Genomic DNA, 27,153 nt, shown 5'->3' with positions numbered 1-27,153 from the left:
CATGAAACACAGGAGACTATCAAGGAATCAACAGAATCATTTATGCGTCCTGCAATGGTTGGGATGCGCCTTGTCCCACAAGGGATCCCATGTTAGAAGCTTGGCTCCCAGTGTGGCACCATTAAGAGGTAGTGGGACCTTGGTCACTGAGGTCACTGACCTGAAAGGGGATCAAGATTCTCCTGGGACCCTGAGTTGGTTCTTGAGAGAGGGCTGTCATTAACCAAAAAAAAAAAAAAAAAAAAAAGCAAGACCAGCCCCTCCCTCTCTCTGGCTTCCTGTCTGGCCATGTGATCTCTCTCTCTCTCTCTCATCTGAGCTCCATCCTGGAGCCATCCGCCATGATGTGGCACAGCCAGGTGGGCCCTCACCAGGGCCAGGGCCATGCTGCCTGGACTTTCACACTCCAAAACTGTGAGCTCAATAAGCCTTTTTTCCTCATAAAGAATTCAGCCTCACATATTTCATGATAGTAATTGAAACTGGACTAATACAGGTCCCATAATGAGTCCCCTTTTGCATTTGTGTGTAGAGGACTGCACTCAGGGGCGCTCAACCACTGAGCCACATTCCCAGCACATTTTATATTTTATTTACAGACAGGGTTGCTTAGCACCTTCTGCCTGAAGCACCACCCCTGAGTCAGGCTTCGTATGGTGGCCCCCACGTCCTGTACAGTCCAGCCCGTCCTACCGCTGGTCTCCTTACAGCTTATCAGCACCTTGGTCTTGCAGGCCTCAGGGTCTTCTCAGGTGACTTCCTCCTGTCACCAACTGCCCTGTATTCTTTTCTCTGTGCGCATTCAGCTGGGCCCTCTTCTCCCATCCCAACCTCCCTCCTTCTTCCTGCATCTGGGGTCACTCTCCCTTGCTAGGCATCACCTTTGTAACTTCATTTTCTACCTGATTCCTCCATTGACGCCTCTTCCCATGAATCAGCACCGCCCATGCTCCCGCTCACCCTCTGCAGCACTCAACGCGAGGCTTTGCAGGGTCGGACTCTCCACAGAGTCTCCCGAATTAACAGAGGAAAAGAGGAAGGAGGGAAGGAAGAAGCCGGGGGGAAAGGAAGGGTGTCCCTATTCAGGATCCTTTCATCAGAGTTCCCTGGATTCTGTGCTGAGGACCTTGCAGCGCACAGAGGACCTGCTCATTCCGTTGAGTGGCAGGTGAGGCTCCTTGTGATCCAACCCTGGCCAGCTGGGCCTCCTGCAGAGGCAGGGACACATCCCTGAACCATCCCCCCTCCTCATGCCCTCTCCACATCCTGTCTCCTCCATCCCCTCCACACTCCTCTTCATTCACACACTCGCTCATTCCCCTACTCTCAGAGCTGGGAAAGAGCCCGGGTTGCCTTCTGGGAAGCCAAGGCCTCGTCTCTAGGTTTCTACAAGACTTTGTACCTGTCACTGTTACAGCAATTGTCACAGTTTCCTGTACTCATCTTTTAAGCAGCTCCATCTCTCTCACTACCTGGGAAGTGCCTTAAACGCAAGGGAGGCGCCCTGCATCACAGTGTCCCCAGAGGTGCCCACAGCAGCCTGGCATGTAAATTGTCACTAAGTCAGTGTTTGTTGAGTGAAAAACAGAAATGATCTACAGAGTCAGGTACCACTTAACCACAGGGAGAGGTTCTGAGACACCACCATGAGAACATTCCATCCTGTGAACGCCATGGAGCACAGTTACATAAACCTGGGTGGTCTAGCCTGGTACACACCTGGGCTCTGGGGTCTAGCCTATGGCTCCTAGGCTGCAAACCAGTACAGCATGTTACCGTACTGAAGGCTGTAGGCAACTGTGACATAATGGCATTTGTGTACCTAAATATGTCTAAATATAGACAGGGTACATTATATATAATTTTACAGGACTCTCTGCATATATGTCCGACTGCTGATCTAAACACCACTATGTGATGTGTATATACATCCCCACACTCATGTACTCACTTGTAATTGCACTGCTTGTAATCCCAGCTACCCAGGAGGCAGAGGGAGGATCTCAAGTTCAAGGCCAGCCTGGGCAACTTAGAAAGACCCTGTCTCAATATAAGACAAAAAGGGTTGATTGAAGATGTAGCTCAGTGCTCGCCTAGCATGTGTGAGGTCCTGGGTTCAATTCCCAGTACCACAAAAAAAATTATAAATGTCTCACCGTCTCACCACTAAATGTTTCCTTATGATGCAAAAATAAATTTCACTTGCCAATATTTTTGACAACTTAAATATATATATGTATATATAGCATGTATAACTATGTATAGGTAATATGTATAACTATATATAGTTATAAAGATAATGTATAGTTATATATTTATAGAGTTAATAAAGTCTTTACTGTTGTGAAGCATCATGGTTATAAATTCATCTGCAAATTGGGCATATTAATACCTACTTCACAGCATAGACAGGAGAATTAAATAAGTTATATGAGTAAAGTATGTAGTGCAGAGTGTGTAGCATGCTGAAAGCACTTTATAAACATTATCTGTGTAATCATTATTATTATAGCCAGGGCAATAATGCTGAAATTATAATTCATGCTTCAAATTTATCAGTTTTATTTGCCAGCTTTTTTCCACTAAAACATTAATTAGCATTAGCATCTCTGTACAGCCATAAAAATGGCTAGAGAGGCACTCAGCTAACCAAGGATAAAGGATGGTCTACTTCACTGCGGCCGAAGGACAAATTACTGTGTCCATAATGCGCAATATGTGTGGGAAGGGACAAAGGCATTGACAGAAAAGAAGTATTTCTGCACAAAAGTCATCTATAAAATCAAAGTGATAGAAATAATAAAGATTGCCATTCAACAGCTGTAAACATTTGCCCGCAATAATTACAAATATTTACTGTAAATTATTTCTTTTGCTAAAAAAACAAGAGACATATGCATACATTTCTTTTAATTATTAGACAGCATAATGTGACTTTATCAATAAATATTAAGAATGGGTCTCATGATTATCCCATAAGATGTTTGAAGTGATAGCAAACACATTCATTTGTGGTCTGTTAGACAGTACTCTGATTTAGAATTGCTGAAATTTAGTGAAATAGATTACTCAAAGAGAAAAAAAGAAAAACAGGCAAGACCAGTTGGCAATAGTATTTGGGGAAAACAAATAATGTAAGAATGGATTGTTTACAAATGCTACCAGTACATACAGTAGTTGAGAACAAGTGAGTGAGTCATCATCGTGTATTCTAGGAGGCAAAGTTACAATGCTGCCCTGAATCACTCTTTCGCTTACAAACTGACCAAGTTTAAATGGAGTATAGTAAAGGATTTTATAAACCATGTGCTATTTGATATATAAGGTACTATCATTATTATACTTTGAGATGTCTGTGATAAATGATGACACCCAAAGCAAGTCAAGGTATTTTGGTTTTTTTTGTTTGGTACCAGGGATTAAACCCAGGGGTGCTTAACCACTGAGCCACATCCCTGGCCTTTTTAATATTTTATTTAGAGACAGGATCTCACCCAGTTGCTTAAAGCCTCGCTAAGTTGCCAAGGCTCGCCTTGAACTTGCGATCCTCTGGAATCAGCCTGCTGAGCCACTGGGATTACAGGCGTGCACCACCACACTCAGTGCAAGTCAGGTTTCTGATTGGGGCTCGACTCCTTTTTCAGAGGTACCAGAATTATACCAGAAAATGTTACAAAAATATTAAATTTCTAACTTCTAATTTTACCAAAAGAATCAAAAGAATACTAGATTACTTTTAAACTAAATTATAATCCTCTTCCCTGATCACAACTATGAAACAGTTTCACAGAATGTAAACCTATTGCTTCTTTGCAACATAATTAAAGAAGGCAGAAGAGACAAAGTTATCCCCTAACAGTCCTGCATGAGACAATTCTATTTGAACTCACTTGATTTCATCGTCATGATGCCTTTATGTGTGTCATAAAATCGGGTGACATTTTAGTAAGACAAGGCACAATTCTTTATGCTGGGCCCTCCATCCTTCTCACTTATTTGAGTGACTCTTTTTTTTGGATTCTGGTCAGGAGTCCCTTCCCTCCTGACAGGTTCCACACACTGTATTTTCTCGGCTGTGCCACAATCTCTGTCCCTTTCTAGAATGTTAGCTCCGCATTCTAGACCAGGTCTCTGCATTTCCCCCCATCATTCTGCACAGCTCTTTGCCCACGCTACATTCTCAGTCAATACGTTTCCATCTGTCAGTGAACAGGGCACATCGATGTCGGGAGACTGTGGCAAAAAGGCCACTAATTGCGATTTTAAAGCTAAAGGTTCAAGTGTAAAAAAAAAAACCATTTTTCCAGTTTTTTAGTGAAATGAAACTTAGCATTTTCACTTCTAGATGCATCAGCATTACATAAAAGATGTTGAAACTATTTTAGAAAACAGACAGGCAGCACATTTTCCTGTCTGAGAATTTGTCTGAAAATACCCGGTTCTGCAGGGCCCTCTGAGCGCTCTCAAGACAAAGGTTTGGTTGGGTAAGGATTCCACACACTCACTGAAGGAAGAGCTAGAGCAAGACGCTGCCTGTGGACCCGAGCACGCCCCACCTGCTCCTATGCACACCCTCAGGCCTGAGGCTCGCCCTCCGGCCAACACTGACCCGAGTTACAGAGGAACAATTAATTGCAGTGGAGAAGGCCAGGGCCCTGCAGGACCCCAGTCCTGCTTCCATTTTCCGCTTTTATTGTAATACTTCTTCGCACGTGCACCGAGTTTTCACACAGGTGCCTTGGATTTTTTCAAGATGGAACCCTTGAGCCTGTGACCATCTGCCTGGCTGCGTACCCATGACGTCATCACAAACATGCCAACACCTACCTCGCTCCAAAGGACACAGGTCACTGAAAAAAACACAGCAAGAAGCAGAAAGAATGAGGTTCTCATAATAAACCAACCCAGGAGGATATTCAGAAGTATCAGTCACTGTTGGGGCAATAAATACAGGTTTTCCAAGAGGTCACCAATCCTCGTTTTACAGATTTTCTTTCATCCAAGATTTTCTAGGCTTTGGGTGGGAAGAACTGTATCTCCCATCCTGTTTATCAAGGTCACTTGGCAGCCTCAATCTGTAAGCAGTCACCCAGCTCTCTGACGGATTTCACTGTGTGATGGCCAGATAGTAAGGACTAGGATAGGGGACCACTACACATAACAGGTAGAGAACTAGAGCATGAAGGGGGGATTCCAATCCATGCTCTCATTTTCACAAGACCTGCACAATACAAAACTGGATACCTGTGAAAGAATGCGGGCAGCATACATATAATCCATGAAGCATAAGACTGAAACTAATATCCTTAAGCCTATTACCCTTTTTAAGAACTATGCATTACTAAAGTATCCCCCTGCTTCCTCTCCCAAGGTAACTGCTATCCTGAATTTTGCATTTACTGTTTCTTAAAATATATTAGTTCATTTTGCTTGATTTAAAACTTTAGAAATAATTCTATCATATCATATGTAGTCTCTTGTAACTAGTTTCCCCCTACACACACACACACACACATAAACACACACACAATATAGTTCCTCAAATTGAACAATGTTATTTTAGGCAGCTATAGCTTGTTCATTTTTACTACTATATAATATTCCATTGTGTTTGGGATATTTTGTCCTAAATCTGTCTCTGTACTGCAGTGACAAAGTTTGCCCCAAAGCAGCCCCTGTACATAATGAACTGTACCCTAATTTGATGTGTAAATAAATTATAATTTAATCTAAGAGGTACAGTCTCTTGTAACCAAGCAACTGAGTCTCAGCCAATCACAACAGTTGAGCTTTGGCCAGTTGTAGGCTACCAAATGATCAGACCACTCCACGGGAGGCCAGTGCACTGCAGCCAATCGGGTGGTTTCTGTTGGCTGCTTCCTCTTCCCTGGCTATAAATGTAACCTGGATTTGTGTTGGAGCTGAGCATTCCAAACCATCTTTGTTCTGGAACGCTGCCCAGTTCTAGAACCTTTTTCTTGCTCAAGTACACTTTGTTAAATTTAACTCATCTCGGTTTTTCTTTTCACAGTTTCACAGTGTGAATATATATATTTCCCTCTATTGATGGACTTCAAAAAATTTTCAGCTTCCAGGGTTTTTTTCCTTCCCTGTTAGAAACATGCTGTGTCCATTAGAAAAAAAAATACACATAAGCACAAGTTTCCCTGGGGTTCTGCTAGGAATGGGCATATGAATATTCACGGTTATACAACAGTGCTAAACCACTTTCCAAAATGACTTCATCCATCCACACTCCTATTGGCAGTGAACCCCATAATTTTTAAAAACTGATCAATCATTTCAGAATCAAGAAGACCTATTTGAGCTACATCTGGGGTTTTTATTTTATAGGCTAAAGTCATGTATTCCCATAAAGAAATAAACACTCTGTACCTCTCTCTCTCTCTCCTACTGGTGAGTTCATGCTTTGGTCTTCACTAAATGTAACAAATGAATTAGTTCCAAAGACAGGGTTATTTTACCACCTTCAGATGTGACATTCATAATGACTTGGGTTGGACTGAGGGTAAATAATCTGAAGGCTCCACATGGTTTTAGTTCTCAGTCATTCAATTCTTAAGGCGGCTATCATAGGTGACAAAGAATGTCCTAGGACATAGGAGGTCCCAAGAGCCCAAACTGCCCACTTAGAACAAGAAATCATGAACGATTTTGAAGCCACCCTGAACTATGGAAAACTGAGAGATTTCTTTGTTTCCTTTAATAGTAGCAAGAAACAGAACAGAGAGCTGAAACAGATGAGAGAAAGTCTCAGCTTTTATTTTAGAACCGCAGAATTAAGAACCTTTGTAATTAGGCTTTCCAGGTCCAGGCTCAGTGGGACAGGCTATCCCCTCTCCACGAGACCAAGCTCAGAGTCTAAGGTTCTTGGACCTCTGCTCCTGGCTTCAGGTGTGAGCTCCAGATCTGCACGCTCCTCCACATGTTCCTTGAGACTTGGCCGGACCTGAGTGCAGAGCTGGCGAATAATGGGCCCGGGAGAAGCAGAACCGAAAACGAAAACGCAGAGCACCCACCGGACACAGCGCCCTAGCTGTGCGCCCTAGCTGACGCGCAGGCTGCTCCGGCGTGGGCTGTTCTGCCCCCTCTAACTAACACGTGCAGAGACCAGGACTGTGAACTGCACAGGAGTCAGGGCCATGCTGACCTTTGGTCCTTTGGTCTCTTCTCTGGCATCAGCTCTACTGAAGGTGAAATGCTCGGCACTTCAGATGTGGATGGCAAACTGGACGTTGATAGGAAGTAAAACGGGCAAGTGGTGCCATCAGCGGCTGCTGAGTTGCCTGAGATCTTTCAGTGACTTTCAGTGAAGTCACCTCTGATTACATTCTCACACTATTTTAATTAAGCAGGGCCTTGTTTTAATCACACTTCTTAGGCTAGTGAGCTGGAACCCAGCCAGGCAGTGTGAAGGGAGCGTGCCTTTCCTCTTGGACAGGAAGAAGGCTTTAAGACCTTCATTTATTTTCTATTAAAAGCGTGGCTTTAAAAGGCCACCCCAGGTGGATATCTAGTGTCTGGTGCGGGGCCGCCTGCAAATATGACGGGGAAGAATAACCTCAGGTGAAGCTCCGGATTACCAGGCAGCTTCCGAGACAGGCAGAATTATTAAAATCACTGCATTTTAAAGGAGCCCTTTGTAACGCTGATATGTAAAGATCCGATTAAAATACAGTCATTTCCCACAACTACAGAAATCTTTTATTTAAAAATGACTTTGTATTCTGATGTGATGTTAAAAATGTGTCTGGCTTTTTATGCAGCGACTAGACTCTCTTTTCAGGAGAATTGTGGTATTTCATTCTAAGTGCTTAATGAGGGACTAATTAGGCCCCCTCCCTCCCCCTTTAAACTCCGGTGGGAAATGAGGTCAGAACACACTTCCTACCCAGAGCACCTCGCGGAGGTCGCATCCAACACTGCAGCGGTGTTTGTCAAAGGGGAGCCCCCTGCAAGGGCAGGACAGGTCCTTGAAGGAATCTTCAAGGGCTCTGTGGTCCACTGGCCGGCTCGCTGCACAAACAAGCCAGACATTTATTGTAGGATCTTGCAGAAGAGCTGTTGGAAGGAGCTGGACCACCCACCCACAAATTCATCTTAGCCTCTTTCCTTCCCTTACCGCCACCAGGAAAGCCTGCCTGCCCCCTGATTGGCTGCCCGAGGCTAATGCACTCACCTGCAGGGTGCAGGGCAGACAGCTCCCTGCTCCCATGCCCATCCCACTGAGTCCCAGCACCCAGATAGCAGTGCCACCACTCTGGGACGCCAGCCCGAAGCAGCTCAGTGGCAGCCTGAACTCCTGCGCCTTCCTACTAGATGCAAAGGTGCGCAAATTCGAGGTTATCAACACCTCCAGGGGAAGGAGGGAAATTCCTCTGGGCTTTGTAAGGGAACTTCTTCGTCAGCAGCAAGTGTCTCCAAGGCCTAAGATGTACTTACACGCTCACCCTTAGCCCTGCCAAGCGTGTGTGCAGACCGCGCCTTTTTCTGGTCACAATTATGGCAGGGAGGCCCGTCCAGGAAAATGTTGCCTCACATGTTCAAAGAATGCCTCCCATGTTTGAGAGCACCCTGGGTCCTCGACAAGCCGCAGGGTGCTCTTCACGACTTCAGGGGAACCTTATTCCTAATTGCTAAAGGCAGTGTTGAGAAAGGTTAGAAAGTTCCCAGCAAGGGTTTAGCTTTAACTAGGAGCGCAGGCCCTTCTTTCTTTGGCCAGGGATGGTGACAAGTAGATGCTACTTTCTAAATGGGCTGAGAGCAGACAAGAGCAGTCCTGGGTTAAATAAAAAAAGCTGAGTTAACCATGAAGAATGATGGTTCCTGCAGCTCTGAAGGCCGAGACAGGAGCATGTGAGTTCAAAGCCAGCCTAAGCAACTCAGAGAGACTCGAACTCTAAATCAAAAATAATAAGGGCTGAGAACGTGGCTCAATGGTTAAGCAACCCTGGGTTCAATCCCCAGAACAAAAAATTTAAAAAGAAAAAAAAAGTTTAATGCATGACAAGGAGCTTGCCACCCACTATACGAGCTGGTTATCAGTGTGGCATGGTTTTAACATCAGTTTCACAACTTGCTGTTACCAAAACCTCCCAATTAAATGTTTTGATTTTGTTTAAAGATTCCATCTCTCTCTCTCTCTCTCTCTCTCTCTCTCTCTCTCTCTCCCCTCTCAATTTCAGAACAATATGCTACTTTGGAAATGGAACATCCAGATATCCAACATAAGTATGTTTTTTGAGAAGAGGATTATTTATTGGCGTGATCCTCAAGTTCAATAGCTAACAAGTGAGACACTGACACCCGCCTCAGAAGGTTGGTACAAAGCTGAAGTTCAGTGACAGGCCACACCCGCAGCAGTCCGGTGGACAGTGGTCTTCCCTCCGTGTCTGCAGAGCAGACTGTGATCTGGCAGCAGGTGTCTGATCTGGCAGAGGAACAAAGAGCATCTGAGCCCCACGGCACAGTCTGTCTCGCACACTGTGGTGCGGTCAGCCCTGTCGCAGCACACACGGACACTACAGGAGGATATTTATTTGCAGCGTTGACCTGTAAGACTAAAAACATAGAAAGTGGCCTCCACCAAGGAGCCACATGACCCTCCTCCCAGGCTCCCCTTGCTTGGTGTCCAGCTGGGGAGCTGAGGGGTCCAGATGCATCCACACAGGTGTACTACAGAGGCACTTGTGAGGGAGGGGAAGCAGGCAAAGGTCTCCCAGCCTGGCGACAGGTGGGCAAGCCGGCAGAAGCAATCAATGCTGATTGCTCCTTGCTGGTGCCCAGACGGAATGCAGTGACAGAGACCTTCATACCGCCTTACCAAGAACAGTCCCACAGGCCACCCTGTAGCCAAAGACTGGAGTTCTTTTCTGACACACTAGCTCCGCCCCGCCCCACTCATCTCACTCTGAAAAACTGACCATCACTGCCCCCCAAGGCACGAACCACGCAATCTCATCACTCAGGTAAATGGCCAAATATGATAGGAGAGGAGGGGCCAACAGCAAGTGATGCAGAAATACATTTTTTGGCCCATTACACTAAGAAGACATAAGAAATCCAGAAGCCCCCTACTCAGAAAATAAACTCTGCAAAAATTCTTTCTGTCATTGCTGCCCATTAAAAACCAACTGAATGAAACATTACAACTGCTAGAAGAAACCATTGGGTCAGCACTCCATCATATAGGTGCTGGCACCTACTTCCTTAACAAGACCCCCAAAGCACAAGAAATAAAACTGAGAATCAATAAGTGTGATGCCATCAAACTAAAAAGCTTCTGCACAGCAAAGCCAATGATTAAGATCATGAAGAGAGAACCTGCAGTACGGGAGAAAATCTTGGCCACCTAGTCCTCTTATAGGGAATTAATATCCAGATATCCAAGGAACTTAACACCAAAAAAAAAAAAAAAAACCCACCAAAACCCCACAAATAAACCGATCAATAAATGGTCCAAAGAACTAAAAAGAAACTTCTCAAAAGCAGAAACACAAAAGGCCTATAAATATGTGAAAAAAATGTTCAACATCTCTTGCAATCAGGGAAATGCAAATGAGAACTACACTAAGATCTCATTTCACTCAAGTCAGGATGGCGATTATCAAGTGTGAACTACAGTACATACTGGTGAGGTTTCTGGAGGGGGAGGAACACTCTTACATTGCTGGTGGGACTGCAGATGAGCACGACCACTCTGGGATCCAGCATGGAGATTCCTCAAAAAACGAGAAATGGAAACACCACACGACCCAGCTATTCCACTCCTGGGTATTTTCCCAAAAGATCTAAAACCAGAAGCTGGGTTTGCAGCTCAGTGGTGGAGCGCTTGACTCATACACGTGGGGCACTGGGTTCCATCCTTAACACCACATAAAAATAAATCAAATAAAGATACTATGTCCATCTACAACTAAAAAAAAGTTTTTAAAGATCTAAAATCAGCATATTACAATGACACAGCCACATCAATGTTTATAGCAGCACAATTCACAATAGCTAAATTACGCAATCAATCGAGATGCCCATCAATAGAGGAATGGATTAAGAAATTGAGAAGCCATAAAGAAGAATGAAATTTGCCAATAAATGAATGGAACTGGAGACTATCATGCTAAGTGAAATTAACCAAATTCAGAAACTCGAAGGAAGAATGTTTCCCCTCATGTGTGCGAGCTAGAGTAAAATAAGGGAAAGAGGAAGGGAAAGTAGGATAACAAAGAACCAATAAAATATAAATTAATAGATGAGCGAATGGAAACCTATGAGGAAGGAGAAAGGGAGAGGGGAAGGAAGACAGGAGGGAAAAGGGGGGAGAACATGAACTGAACTTGCAAACCCACAGCCATGTATGTGTGGGTTTACAGGGATGAACCCAACCACGGTGAACAACTACAAAGCTCTAAAAAATAAATAAATAAATAAATAAAAGCGTTCACTGTTTTAAAAAAAATAATAATACAGAGCCGAATGAATGTGAAGAAGGCTATTTTTAAATAACAAATAGTAACTTCCATCACAAGTACAGGGGAGATTATTTAGAAACAAGAACATGTCCAGATACCAGGTACCTGGAGCCCCTGTGATGGGCTGGACAGGTTTGGGGCATAACTAGCCTGAGAGCATTCACTTCTATTGTGATAAGGAGCATGACTTAAACAGACTCACTTTTAGAAAACTTCAAAATGCAGAGCTGGGGAACAGAAACATACATCATATGTGGAAATCTTCAATGTGATAGTCTCGCTTTTTTTCTTATCAGCTGCAGTGCACAATCTATTTAAAAAATGAAGATTATTTTCTATTTAAATAATCAAGATAATAGTCTTGGGATCATTCGTACTGATTATCTGTAATAAGTTTTAAAATTCTAGCTGACCTTCCCCACCCATCTCTCTGGTATACTTTTGAGGCATCCCTTCCTTTCTTGTTATGATGAGCTATGAGCCCAAAGAATGCAGCACAATTTTAATACTTTAATAAAAGTATCATACAATGCTCCCCAATGCCAACGGAAATGATTTTGGAGTATGTACATCACTGATTATACTCCATTAACACAGATAATTAAAAGCCAACTATATAATAACATTAAACAGCAAGCCCAACTTTCTGGAAATTTCTTCCTGGTATTAGCTATGCAGAAACACTGGATATTAAACGCTAATCAAATTCATCTCCTTTTAAGAGCAGTGTATAATAAATGGGTAGCCTAAAAGGAATGCTTTGAACAGAATGCTCTACTATTGTCTGATTATTCTAAATTTAAAACTCCAACAAAAGAAAGGATTATTCTTCCTGAGGTTCAAGATTCATGAGGATTTGGTAATGAAATTCCTTTAGGAGAGCAAATAAAAAAAAAATTGCTATCTACAAGCTGCCAGTGTTTCATGCCTGTGTAGTGTTTTTATATCAAAGTCACTATTCATTCAACAACAAATGTTTGTTTGGAATAAATGAATGAAAGCAACAGCCTCAAAATACTTTACAAGTTTAATCACCTATAAGTTTATGAATCAGGCAGTGACTTCAATCATCCCCCAGTGCACAGGTCGCAGCGAGCTAAATGTCAATGCTCCCTGAGTGAGCCACAGCCAGGCCTGGAAACTGGAGTCACGTCCTTTGGTTCTTAGAAAATGACCCAGCTGTGACAGCCTGTTGCGGGTGGCAGCTGCCTTCCTGTGCACTCCCAAGATGATCTGGATTGCCTGAGGTCCAGGCCAGGTGAGGTAAGAGGCAGGAAGAACAACAAAGCCAGGCTTGTTCCTGACATCACACAGGTAGTCCAAAAGAGAAAAAAAGAAAACCCCTCCCATCCAAAGGCAAACCTTGAAAATGAAACCCTTGATATTTACGGATGTTAACAGCTTTACTCTAATGAGGCACATGGAGCAAATTACTCATGCTAGAATTGCTGTTGCACCAATAACAAAAAAAAAAAAAAGGTGCCCGCAGGACACTGGGGAAGAGGTAGGCTGGGTGTTAAGATGGGGGAGGGGGTGCTTTGAGTTTATTCTTCCAATAACACACTAACACCATCTTTTTTTTGCCCTGACCTTTGAACAGGATGCAAAATGAGAGCCAGGCAGACACTTAAAATCTACTTGTTTCAACCAGGAGGAGAAACACAAATAGAAGATTTTTTACAAGTGGGATCTATTTGGCAAGTAGAAAATTCTCATGCATTTCCAGGGTTTCAAATTGTAAATCTTACAATTTTCAAAATCCATGCCAAAGGACTCGAGGCTTTTGGCATTGCCTCCTACTTAGCTACGCCTGTGGGCTAAGTACCAGCAAAGCATCTGCCCTCTCCCACAGCTACTTCTCTGGTCCTTGTGGAGGGTTCAGAGGGCTGTCATCCGCAGACTCAGAGTTGGTGAAATTCATCCACAGGACCCTTCTGCTTTCTTCCCCTAAGGTGCTGCTCCCCTTGGGCACCAGGGAGTTTTACTCCTTAATTCTCTCCACCCCTCCCCAGCCAACATTAATACCAACAAAGCATCACATCATTTCAATACAAGTACACTTCACTCATTGTCCTCCCCCCAATCTGCACTTTAATCCTTTTATTTTATTTTATTTTGGTGCTGGGGATCAAACCCAGGGCCTTGTGCATGCAAGGCACGCACTCTACCAACTGAACTATATCCCCAGCCCAAAACCTTTTAATTTTTAAAACAAAAGAATCAAAAGATTTACTTTCCTTTAATTCTAGCACCAACCAGCAGCCAACATTCCGACCGGGGAAACAGGATAAGGAAACTAACTCTCCCTACTTTTAAAAGCTTATTTTGCTTCATGTCAAGGCCTGCCAGAAAGACGGAACGGCTTTGAAATCACAGCCTGGGTTCATATTCCACGATGACCACAGGCTGAGTACGTAACTGAGCCTCAGCTATGCATCTATCTATAAAATAGAAATGAGCCTAATGTGAAATAACATGACGTGAGCTTTGCAAGATAATGATCATAGGCACACAGCAACGTTAAAGACACTCTCAGAACACAGTGGTTTCTAAGTGGAGGGAGACAGGGTGGCCTCAGGGTGGACCAGGCCACCTCTGCTATGGGCCAGTGACCCAGAATCCAATCTCTGGGAACTGGCAGAGCCTGATGCTTAGAAGCGGCTGAGATCTTGCAGTCTTGGGTCCTGGAGCCAAGCGCCCCCTACAGGCAGGCCTGAGGTTAGCCCTTTCCCAGGATCCAGTCCTGCCTGAGAGCACAGCCCTTCCCAATCCTCCCTGACCCATGTTCCAGGATGCCCCACTACTGGGGATACAGCACCACTATTCCTGGACCATCTCCCCTTCCCATACCCTCCATCCCGTCATACAGAAACCTCCAGGAGCCCTACAGCTGAATTTACACAACCTTGACCCCCAGTGTTCAGAACCTCATAGAAAAGAAATTCCCCTAAGACACGTTTTACGATGAGCAGGTGACCAATATGGGGTGGAGGGGCACCACTCCCTCCAGGCCCATAAGTGAAATCAGTTCCCCCAAAACTAGTCCTGACTCAGGATTCATCCCAAGGTCTGAGATGAATTTTAAAAACCAAACATACTGGCCAAGGTTTCAAGAGGAAAGGAAAGGAAGGAAGGAAGGAATAGAATCGGTAGGATAACTAATGTGATACAGCTGGAAACCAAAAAATGTAGGTTCATCAGCCAAAGACCCCAGGATGAGCCCAGATATGGCTAGCTACATGGCTTGGGACAAGGTGTAGCAGTTTTTCAATCCTGTGTTCCTTTCACCATAATAAATGGCCAGGGTGGTGATACTTATTCAAGGAGTTGTGGGATTAGATGAAGTTACATATGAAGAACCCCCTGCACAGCACACAGTTGAGTCACTACCAATATTTAAACAAGACTGCCATTTCTTTACTCGTCTCCTTCCCCTGTGCTTCTAAGGAAGCCTCCCCTTGGAGCATGCATGACGGTTCCTGGATGGTGAAAGGTGCTTCCGGTTGCCACACGGGTAACATTGGAAAGCACATCCCGATGCGTCATGGTTGTCTTCATGTCTGATTCCCTTGGAAAGACTTGTCAGAGCCAGGCCTGCTTCTACCTGATGTGTCCACACACAAAAATGTGCCCATCTACCACAGGCAACCATGGTCAATTGCTGGAAGCCACCGCCTGCTTTCCACTAGAATAAGCTGGTGGAAGACAAAGACATTTTAGGTCAAAGGTATTCTCAAACCACTCCTTCCTGGTCCCTAATGATGGCTCTTGGCTTATTTTTCATGGTCATCCACAAGACAGCCGCTCACAGCCTGTCCTGGCCACCGTGAGCGGGTCTGACATGCCCAAGGTCTCGCAGGAGAAAGAAGGGACCCTCGACTGTGATGAGCCAACAGGTTCCACATCTGTCTTCTGATCACACCTCCTCCGTTTGGGTAATTAGTGAAAAGAAAAATGAAAGTCCTGCAGTAAAGAAAAGATGAATTTCCATATCATGCCACACAGACCTCCTGCTGAGACCACTGTCCAGAATGACCTTCCAGCAGGAGCCACTGACTCTACCTGAAAGCCCAACATTAGTCCAGGTCTGTTCCACACGGGCCGATCAGTGGGGCCCCTGTTCTGGAAGCATCTGTGCCCTGGATGTTCCAGCAAGCAAGCAAATCAGCTCTACCTCTGCCTAACACAGTCACACTCACACACACACACACACACACACACACACACACACACGCACATTCTCTCTTTTTTCTGAATTGCCTTTGTTGACAGTAACTGCAGCTGGGCCGGTGAGAAAGGAGAAAATATAAGTAAATAAATAAAGCTCCTCTGGGTTCACTAAGCCCAGGACCTACCCTCTGCCTGTGCCCACTTGACTTCTATTTTGTTGTTTCTGACCACATTGTGTTTGGATGTGAAGACAACTGTTTTTTTTCCCCCTTCACTTTTATTCGAAGACATGTGATACTATTGTTCTTTGTTTCCTTAAAATATGTTGGCGTTCTTGCTCTCCCTATAAAGAGGGGGCCTGCAAAGATCGCTGAGGCTTCTAGGGTGAAGTAATTATCTGCTGAATAACCAGAACCCAGCTGCAAATGCCACCGGAAAAGTGCAAAGGGTGAAGCGGGCCTCACTTTGAATCATAAACATTATTGCAGGAGCAGTGATTGGCGGCTGGCCGCGTGTTCTGTACCTAATTGGACCACGCGGCACAACACTCCTGGGGACCATTACAGGGATACAGGTGTAGCTTACAGTATACAAAAGCTGTGCGTCTGACTATCTATGTGTAAACCAAACTTTCATAAGCTACATTATGTGCATGGTGCCCTGGGGGAGTTCATTATTTAAGAGAACTCTCCATTGGTGCTTTATAAATTTCTCTCTCTTCTTTAGGGAAAATCATCAATGTGCACATCAGTATCAAAATAATAAAAAGAGAGTGGGAAGTCCACCCCAAATCTAGAAAACAGAGGAAGGCATCAGGCACTTTTAACATGAAGACATTTTCTAGATAGGCCACGGGGAGCATTACATAAAGGGATGAACCAGAAATGCAATTTGTGATTCTCCTCCTGGAAAAAGCGGTACTGCATTATGGAGGAAAACTTTGAACACAGCACTGCGGGGGAGGGGGGGGCGGGGGGCGGGGGTAGGTCACAGCTTCAACCTGTAGGGGTGAGTGCTGCAGGGGAGGACAGGCTCCGGAGCAGGACAGTGTCTGGGCTCTAGATCACCCGCGTTCAGCAGGCACCGAGCAGGAGAACCAAGCACAACCGCGGCCATGCAGTGGCTACGGGTGCGATGTGGGCAGTCTCTTTCTGAAGCAGGGCTTTGATAGTGGGAGTCATTTGTGGCTACATAGGGGGCTTGCAGAGAAGCTAGGGCCAGGGAGAAATTCAGGATCAGGGCATCTTCTCTTGAAAAATGGCTTCACCCACTGCCAAGCAGAAGCCACCCAGAGAAGAGCCCCTTCAGAGAGTGCCTAAGGCTCGCGCTCCCTCCCAGTTTGTGGAGCAGCGGGCACACACATCTGGCTTTGTGATTTTTAAGAACCAAGCCTACAACTTAAGACTGAGAGCAGGAGTCCAATCTTTGCCTGGGCACACAGGGAGCATCAAAAAACTAATTCCAGGCCAGGCAAACCCTCCTGTCACTCAATGATGAATGAACCCCCAAACAGGCAATGCTGGACAGTGAGGCCTTGGTGTCAGGGCAACATAGAGTGTTCGAGAAACAAAGGAGGGAGATCTTTTCAAAAGAGCTAGTCCTGAAAACAGAAATGAGCTTCAGACAAGATGTGATTAGCGCCTTAAAGAAAAAGGAGAAGAAGAAAGTCAGAACTCAGAGATGAATGACAAGGAATGAAAATAAAAACAACCTGGCTACATTACAGAAAAACATTTGGATTTTTTTTCAATGATTAATTATCAAAAGTATGATTTGAAACTACATTAAAACCAATGGGGGGGGGAGACGAACACCTAGAAAATCAAATCAGCAATGTAAAGAGTAAATTTAGAAAATGATACCCAAATGCAAAAGAAAAAATGAAAAAAAGGTAAAATAATTAGCAAGATGACAATGGATATGGAGACAAATAGAAAGCCCCCGTACGGACATGAGTGGTTCATGAAGTGATTGGAACACATACAAAGAAGTAACTATTAAAGATACAATGGAAGAAAACTTCTGAGCTGAAGAAATAACTGGATCCCACAACAAAAAGGAAAACAAAAAAAAAGCTCAATCTGTCCAAGAAAAAAATTAATAAAAACGGACATCCACATATACATACATATAAAAGTTAATCAATTAATGAAGGCAGCCGTCTATTTGCCTCCTGGGTAAACTTTTGAATTTTGAGGTCAAAGAAAGAAAATTATAAGTATCCACTGAGGAAGGGAAAAATGCAATACACATTGGACCATATAAGTAAGAAGTAATTGAATAAAGTTATAACTCAGATTATCTAGATAATTCTTATAAGAAGAGTTATATAGTATGTTTTTTAAAAATCATTAACTGGATCAAAACACCTGTAGGTGTACATTTGCCTTTATAGAAAGAAGAATCTCAAAGGAGAATAAAAATGTGTGAATGTCATCTCACACAGGGATGAGGTATAGCCAATACACTTCCTGACCTTGCTTATTCAGAAACACAGGTCATTTTTCATCAAGCTGAAGAAGACAACTAAAAGTTGAAACATAATGTATAATGCGACTAGTACTAAAGAATAAATCATCTGACACAAAACAGAAAATGAAAGAAATATCAAGGAATCATAAAAGCAAAAAGAATAAAAAGATGACAAGATCTAGAACAAGTACATCCACATTGAAGACAGGCATTAATTCTCTTTTAAGAAGTAAAAAAAAAAAAAAATCTCAGATGGAATCATAAATTAAGAATGACCTCATGCTACCTGCATGAAACCCATGAAAATAAAAAGGAAAAAAAATCAGGGCAAAGGAATATCAGGAAATTAAATGCACATTTGAAAGTGGCAAATACAAAGTTAATATAAAATCAGAATCAAATATCTAAACATTAAATGTGTGAACTTTTTAATGACAAGGGTTACATTCCAAAGAAAGTTAAAAGTTCCAGGAAGGTATAGCAAGGAAATATATAAAGGAAAATAAGCAAAGATTTACGGACATGAAATAGTCTTGTTAAAATCTACCCTATTGCTTTTAATACTTGAAAAGTAATCAGATGAAAATTGAATAAGAACCCAGAGAAGTAAGATAAAATAATAAATGTCACTGATCTGATGTCTAGAAAAACCAGATAACTAGACCATGCCATCTTCTGTACAGGGGCTCATTGAACATTAACAAGAACTAATCATGTATTGGAACATTAAGGAAATTTCACTATATCTCAGTATCCTGTGATCCCAATGCAAGAAAGCTTATTAATAAGCAGATGCATAAACAATTCAAATCAACTTGTGCATTTAAAAAATGTTCTTCTAAATAGTTGTAAGGTCTTAAAAGATAATGAATTATACAATTGCAGACTGAGATGATCAAGATAATGAGAACATTATCAAATGTAGGTAACCTGTTGTCAGGGACAAGTGCCTTAAATAGTTTCAACAAGAAAACTTTTAAAAGAAAAAAAAATCAACTCAAGAAATTAGAAAAGGGGTAGGGGAGCAATGGCACATGCCTGTAATCCCAGCTACTCAGCAGACTGAGGCAGGAGGTCCACAAGTTCAGGGCCATGCTGGGCAACTTGGGGAAACAGAGATCCTGTCTCCAAATAATGTGGCTTAGTGGTACATCACTTGCCTAGCATGAATGAGGCTAGGTTCCACCCCCAGCACTGTAAGAAACACACACACACAAAATAAATAAATAAATAAATATATAAATAAAAATTAAAAAATAAAATAAACAGGAAATCACAAAAGGCAAGTAAACACAAAAATACTTACAAAAATAAATAGAAATTTTAAATTAAAAGGATTTCAAAAGGTAGTCCTTAAATACATACAAAATAAAACATATTTTCCTCTAGCTCACCAAGTGTTCCAAAGAACACATAAACCAAATTAAAAATGAGAAATGAGATAAAACTAGAAATGTTAAAGGTATTTTTGATTTTAAGGAATGTAATAGTGATTGTATATTAACAAAATTTAAAATATAAAAATGGCAGGTTTTCTAGAAAAAAAAATGTTTTAATATTAATTTAGGAAGTAAAACCTGTGATCAGAAAACACAAATACAAAAAAAAATTCAGAGAGAAGGGGTTTCATAATGAAACAATCAAAGATAAAAAAGACCAAAGTCCAATAATTTGGGGGCCAAGTAATTTCAAAGCCTCCAGAAATGCATCATTTCCATGACAATAAATTATATTATATAATTCATATTATTATTTGATATAACGGAAAAATAATCACTAGCAAAATGCTGCAAAGACATTTTCTAAAAGATTCTGTGGGAATGTGTATTGAAAATTAGAATAGAATGTTTGCCACAATAAGACATTTACCATAAATCAATAGCCAACATCTTACTAAAAGTTAAAGTACTAGAGCACTTGCCTAGCATGTGCACAGCCCTGGCTTTGATCCCCAGCACTACAAAAATAAAGAAGTGAAAAATAAATTCAGAAATAAAGTCAATTGCACCTGCTCTACCATTATTATTTGATACATCATTGGGGTGTAGAAGAAATAAAAGTAAAAACTGTTAAAATGTAGGAGAAAATATTATCATTATTAAAAATGCTACTATTGCCTATTGAGAATCTTTTGGGAAATTAGGTTAAAGGCTCCAGAATTTAATGAGATTAATAAAATGGCTAGTTATTAGAAGATATGTATGTATGCACACACTTAAAATATGCATATTAATAGTTCCCCTAAAACTCAGCAATAATTGGTGAAAAAATATAAGGGAAATAAACATTGAGTTCACAATTATAACCAACAGTTCAAAATCTCTAAGGAAAAATTAACAAGAACTGCTCAAATCCTGTAAGCATAAACCACACTTTACTGGGAGTGAGACAGTGTAAAGGGATCAAAAGTTGCAATTGTGTAATCAAAGACTTTGATTCTCTCCAAATTGACATGTGATCAATTACAATGAAAAATTGTTTTGAAGAGATGCTTTTAAATCTGAACAAATTAGTCTTCTATTTCGTATACATGAAAGAATAAATGAATAGCTAAGAAATTTTGGAAAATATAAATTACATGTGAAAATTTGACTGTGTTAAAAATCATTGAAACTGAAAAATTGAAACTAAAGTAGAATATAAAAAATGTGAAGCTTAGATATATATACTACTTTATAAAAACAGTAGTATCTCCAATCAGAGGGGAAAGAGTATCAACGTAAAGATGTGAGAATAACTGATTAGACTTTTGGCAAAAGTACTGGATTCTCATATCTGAGATCAGATATCAAAATCAATTCTAAATATAAACTAGGAAATAATAAAGATACTAAAAATTAGAGATAAATATTCATTTGAATGTAGTGAACAGAAGGCTTTTCTGGGTATAAAAGCAAAAAAAATCACTAATGTATTTGTCTACACAAACATTTTAAACATTTGTATGTCAAAGTCATCATGAAAAAAATTCAGAGGAAAATATCAAAGCAGGAAAAATATCTGTAACACCACTGACAGTTAATATTCTTAATACAAAATAAGTACATATAATTATGCATAAAAATATACCTAACAAAATAAGCAAAGAGCATGAATAGACTATTTTTTTAAAAAATGAAGAAACATAAGGGAAATAGCCAACCTCCCTCAAAACCACACCATAAAAGCAAATGAGAACAAGATATGATTTTTAAGTCAATAAATTGGCAAGGCTGGTGTTAGTTTCTGTTTCATAAGCTCAGTGCTCCTCGCTGTCCGGCAGGCAGACACACGGACGTTCTTCTCAGGGCCGGTGAGTACTCAAGTAGAGTAATTTAATAACGTGCATCAGGAGCCCTGGGGAGGCCCTCACTGTTCCAGCCAGTGGTTCCCAACTAGAAATGTATCCAAAGGAAACAACCAGAGATATTCAAAGGAGACAGATAGACAGTCCGGGAAGTCCAGCAGGGCACTGCTAACATTAGTGGCACATCTGGAGAATTCAATGCTGGACGAATTGATTGCCCGTGTAAATTATGTAAATCATAAAATAAGATCTTTGTGTATGAAAATTATAAGCATAAATATCCATAAGAGACATAAAACTTGATGAGCCATAAGATCGTGCAGTGTGGGCTGGGAACAGCAGGGCAATGTGTTCCCAGCGTTTGGGCCACTGAGAAAGGCAGCTCAGGGACCCAGCCATCAGCACCAGCCCAGCTGAAAACTCTACAGGATGCCAAAAAAAAAGTGCTCAGGCTGTCTTGTGTGGTCTGCCCTGCATTCCTTTTTGTATTCCAGGTTCTTCTAAATGAATATATACCACCTCTGGACAAGAAAAGCAAGAAGCAACAGGTGGCCAGGGCTCCAGAGACTGCATACTTCCAAATCAGAGGTCTGTTACTTGAAGCTCTGCCACAGAGGGTAAATTGCTTAACTTCTCTGAGCCTCAACTTGTTCATCTGCCAAATGGAGCCAATGTCAGTAACTATGTTGTGGGAAGCCTGTGGTGACTGAACTTGACAGAGGAGGTAAAGCACTTGGTGCAGGGTCTAGATCATAATAAGAGCTCATTAAATCTGATCGTTAAGTTTTTGCCCTGATCTTGTGATGGCTCGCTCTCTCTCTCTCTCTCTCTCTCTCTCTCTCTCTCTCTCTGGCTGTTCCTGGAAGAAGCTGGGAAACTCCCTGAGTATTTCTAGTCTCCTCCTGGGTGTCAGTTTTGGGGCAGCAGAAGATCCCCTGTCTCAGTGATCTAGGAGCGAGAAGAAGCTACCAAGGGGGTCAAAGGGTCTGCAGTGAGAGGATTAAGTCCCCTCTTGTGGGAGGACTTGATTAAACGATTGCACTGGTGATGTGCAGACACGTAGTGGTATTAGTTCAATCTCCTACAGTGACCCCTTCCACCAACTTTCCTAGTAGAAGAAACTCGGGGCTTATTTCTTTGCTAGAGGAAAAGTAGAAGTCTCCAGAGGCTGTGGATGAAAGATGTGAGGTGCTGTGTCAGTCTCGCCCCTCCTCTGCACCATTCCCTGACCCCTCCACCCCCCACACACCCCTGCAGAGGAAGATCCTCGGGTCCTAGGAGTCTGAGAAGTGTGGGCGACAGTGAGCATGCAGACTCGACGAGATCCTCTGAGTTCCGTCAGTGGTCAATCCAAGTCCAAAAGAAATGGCTTTGATAGAGACGCCAACAACCTAAGAGAAGGAGAGGCTTCATCCTCTATGGTTTAGATCCTATAGTACATTGGGGACTGGGGCGGGGGAGACGCCACTGAGTTGTGAAAGGAGCCCTAAAGGGGGTTGGGACACCCAGTTCCAGGATGTGCACCCAGCCCACGGACCACGCCCAATGTGCTCCTGCAGGACTCTCAGTGACACAATGAGGCCACCCAGGGCCCTGTCCACACCTGAGGTTTTCTTTTAAAGGGTGGTGACCTCAGCTTCTACCGTGAGTTTTATTTTATTTTTTTTTTTATTTTTAACTTCCTAGCTGGCTCTTGTATCCCAAAACAAACAAAAGAGAATTAACAAGAATAACTGCTTTATAAATGGACAAACGCTTTCCAGGCACCCAGGAGAGGTATTTTTGCTTTCCCCATCCACGTTATGTCAGTCTACCTGGCAACGTACACAGTGACAAATGAGCCAGGCGACAAGGCGGCACCTGTTCAGAACCCAAGGTCATTAGATGCCATTAGAAGCGGCATGAGGCCACATGCATTTAGGAGATAAGGCGCTCTGCGGGTTACCTGTGAATCCTTCCCACTTGAAGCCTCAGCGACTGCTCTCCCTGCCCTGCCATGGCCTCCCAGCCCAGACAATGGCACTAACCGGGTGTGGGTGTGAGCTGCTCAGGGCTCAAATGAGCTGAATCTGAAACGTGGGCAAGTTCTTGCATTGCAAAGCAGAAACGTAATGATCTGTTAGACAGGGATATTCAAAGAGAGGAAGTCACGGTGATTTGATAGACAGTAAAGAAGGAAGGTGCAAACAAACACAAAACAAAGCCCACATCAGATGAGCAGCAGGTGAGAGGCAGCAAATTGGAGCAGGGAGGACAATGGGTTCCAGGGGGGGCACACTGGCTGTGATGCCAGCTCCCACCCCTACCACCTGGGGGAACCTAGGCAACCACACAACCTGCTGAGCCTCCATGTCTAAAAATCTGTAGAACTGTAACAGCGATCTGTATCTCAAAGGGTTAATGGGCTAATTCAGCCTTTCAGTCACTTGATGCATCACTCTTGAGCTCCAGAGTGTGACAGCCCAGTTTCAAACACCGAAGCTACATGACAGAGGGACACAGGCACGGCCTCCACTCACATGGACTGCAAACGACTCTCCAATTAGTGGGAGGAGAGGGACCAAGAAATGCAAGAGGAAAATCTAACCAGGTGAAGGGGACGGAAATTGATGGAGATGCTCTTCAGGAGTCATGCAAAGACCCTGAGGTTCCCGAGTCAGGAACACGTTTGCATTAAATGGGCTATTCATAAAGATCTTCTCTCAGAGCTCAGACAGGTAGGTGCTCCAGGCAACGACGGTGATGGCCGAGGTGGTGTCATCAAGTCAAATCCATAAGCCAAGAGTGTAACAGCATGAGACAGGCACAGCCCACGCCGACTGAAGCAACGAAGTGCCAAAATGAGAAGTGAACACAGGAAGGACCGACTAGGATCTTGACTAATTTTCATTTATTAAAACGTGCAGCTCTATTTTTAGTTACAGCCTTCAATCTACCATCATTCAAGAAAAGCTTCTCTCCAAAAAAATTCTATTTCAGGAATGTAAATTTTTTAAAATCAAGATGTTCCGCTTGCATGATTTCTTTCTTACCTAGCCACCTCTCGGTTGGCTTGGAGTCTGCCAGTAGTGTGTATGTGGCATTTTAAAGACTCACAATGTGGGGTTCCTGGAAATTTCACCTGAGCATTGGAATGGCAGAAATAACCAGTAGCTTTCACTTCCACATATATTCTTGGAAGAGAGGGATAAGGGTTTTAATCAATGTCCTTCTGGGCCTGCGGCCTTTTCCTAATTATCTCAAGGTGATGTTCTACTTTAGTTGTTTAGAATGTACACGATGGTAAAAATTGTAAAACAGAATCATTCCTACCCAGTTTTTTAGCTTAATATCAGGTTGTTGAGATTTGACTGCATTGTGCTACCTAGTTTCAGAGCACTCACTTCCATAATTGTATAGTAGTCTATTATTCGATTGTATCATGATTTGTTATTCAATTTGTTTATCACCACTTTCATGAACAGTCAGGTGGTGTGGGTTTAACTGTTTAAAGCATTATTAATATAAGTAAAGCTGTGGTGGATAGCCTACAAGATTCCTGGTACACACCGTCACAGTTTTCCCATGGAAATGCCGAGTTATAGCGCATGTCCACTCCTCCATACTGGATATACCTGTTTTCCTAAGTGGTTGTACCAATGAGTGTCCTTGCCAGAAGTATATAAACACAAAAATGCCATTTTTCTAACTGAGATCTAAATATTCTCTTTGCCACTGGGAATCCAGATCTCCAATAAGTCAAGGGACCATTTCCATCTACATTCCATTCAAAAATGGTCTTTGAAAAAACCTGGCTTTAAGAAATTTCAGTTGTGCTGAACTTCTGACTCATGCACCTTATAACTAACTTTGAAACCAAACAACGCCATCATGAGAACAACAACAAATCCTGGCATATTGCTGGCTTCAGGAAGCAAAACGAAGACACTTTATTTAAGCAAACACGCTAATGAAAACATTTTGGCTATCTGAATTAATCTGAATCAAACTAAGCACTATCTAGACATTCCCTCTAACCTTTTGTTCTCATTGATTTCATGGCATTTTTATAACTCGACTTGCCAGGCGAGGAGAATGTGTGCATTTTTGAGAACAAAGCCAAAGGTATCAAATTTACTCTTTATTCAAAAATGTATTCATTGGAAATATAACAAAAGCCATTGAATTTTACAGTTTTTAAGTTACATCCCAATAAGGCAATTACTAAAAATAGAGCAGCTAAGTGAACTAAGCCAGTCACAAAATGACAAATACCATTTGATTCACCTGATATGAGTAGTTAATGGCAGAGACAGGAAGTGGAACGGTGGCTGCCAGGGATTGGGGGTGGGTAGAGTTCAGAGGGTTTGGTTTTTTTTTTTTTTTTTTTTGTACTAGGGATTGAACTCAGGAGCACTCAACCACTGAGCCACATTCCTAGCCCTGTTTTGTTTTGGTTTTTGTTTGTTCGTTTGTTTGTTTTTCTTAGAGACAGGGTCTCACTGAGTTGCTTAGCTCCTCCGTTTTGCTGAGGCTGGCTTTGAACTAGCAATCCTCCTGCCTCAGCCTCCGGAACCACTGGGATTGCAGGCAAGTGCCATCATGCCTGGCTTCAAGAGTTGTTACTTAGTGGGTAGGTTTTCAATTTTGCAAAATGCAAAGATTTCTGGAGATTGAGGTGAATGTACTCCATCCCACTGAACTGTACATTTAAAAATGCGTAAGATGGTAACATTTATGGTATTTGTATTTTACCCAAAAGTAGAAGTAGCTGTACTTTGTTTCAGTATTAAGTCAATTCAAGCAAACAGCCCTTTCTTCATAAGGTCACATACATTTCTGCAGCACAGACCAAGCAGTGTACCACTTATTTTATTTTTATAAGCAGTACTGAATTTCAGGGCACAAATGTGATCACAGCATACTGTGGGTGAGAATATAAAAAGTCGTGAAAGTCTAAAGTTACTGCTCACACGGCAACCTTGACACAACGACTCTGCAAAAACAGGGCTTAAATTTAACAGAATATGCCACGATTCACAAAATGCTACTACCATATGCCCGAGGGGACTGAGTCACATTTGCCATTTCACTCTAACTCCTGAATTTTTTGACTTCTGTAGGTTTAGATTCTCATCACACTGTAGCCTCCACCTCTGCGTCTGCCAGGGATCACATAATGCATCTCTTATCATTTGACATTATCTCTACCATGAAATGCTTGTTTTTGAACAGCCTCGGGTTCAGAGGACATTTTTTTAAAACGTTAAACAATAAAAACTGTCAACGAGTACTGGAAATGGAAACACAGCCCAGCCTCTCTGGTGACATCTTTATACCTGGAACAACACACCCACTCTCACGTCCATCAACCGCATCTCTCCCTCCTTATGGAGCTCACCTCAATTCACTTATCTGTGCCTCTGGAAGGAAGACAGCTGTGGCTGCAGCAGACTCGAAACAGAGAGTACTACCTGCCCCGTGTGCCAGGGATGGGTGTCATTTACATGCAGACACCCAGAGGAGGTCAGCCGGGGGACTGCATTTGCAGGGTGTGTCTCCACATTAACCTGTGCGTGCTCCTCCTTGCTGTGCTCCGAGAATCTCCGATGGTCCATGATGTGGGGAACACAGGCCATTCTGCAGGGACTTGGCCTTTGGAATGGCATACCTCGTGTTCACAAGGCGCTGAGTCGTCAGGCCACGTGTGACTCATGGTGTTCCTGTTCAGAGGCTTACGATCTTTTCTGGACAGGC

The 27,153-nt window shown here is 42.6% G+C and overlaps 1 protein-coding gene across 11 annotated transcripts in view; it reads right to left on the bottom strand.

The window, feature by feature from the left end:
* The window catches only part of ATXN1 (ataxin 1), a 385,115-nt gene that overhangs the window by 241,292 nt on the left and 116,670 nt on the right, over positions 1–27,153 (bottom strand). For 4 of the 11 annotated variants that reach the window (XM_081294749.1, XM_081294754.1, XM_081294745.1 and 1 more), the window contains one exon: positions 11,692–11,799. The exons of the other annotated variants lie outside the window; for them this stretch is intronic. The gene's annotated coding sequence lies outside the window, so the exon portion shown is untranslated. The remainder of the gene's footprint in view (positions 1–11,691; positions 11,800–27,153) is intronic. 11 annotated transcript variants of the gene reach the window in all.

The sequence above is a fragment of the Spermophilus citellus genome (assembly GCF_964194105.1).
Source record: "Spermophilus citellus genome assembly, chromosome: 5".
NCBI lineage: Eukaryota > Metazoa > Chordata > Mammalia > Rodentia > Sciuridae > Spermophilus > Spermophilus citellus.
Note: the sequence above shows the minus strand (reverse complement) of the source record. Positions and strands in the feature narration are given on the sequence as shown.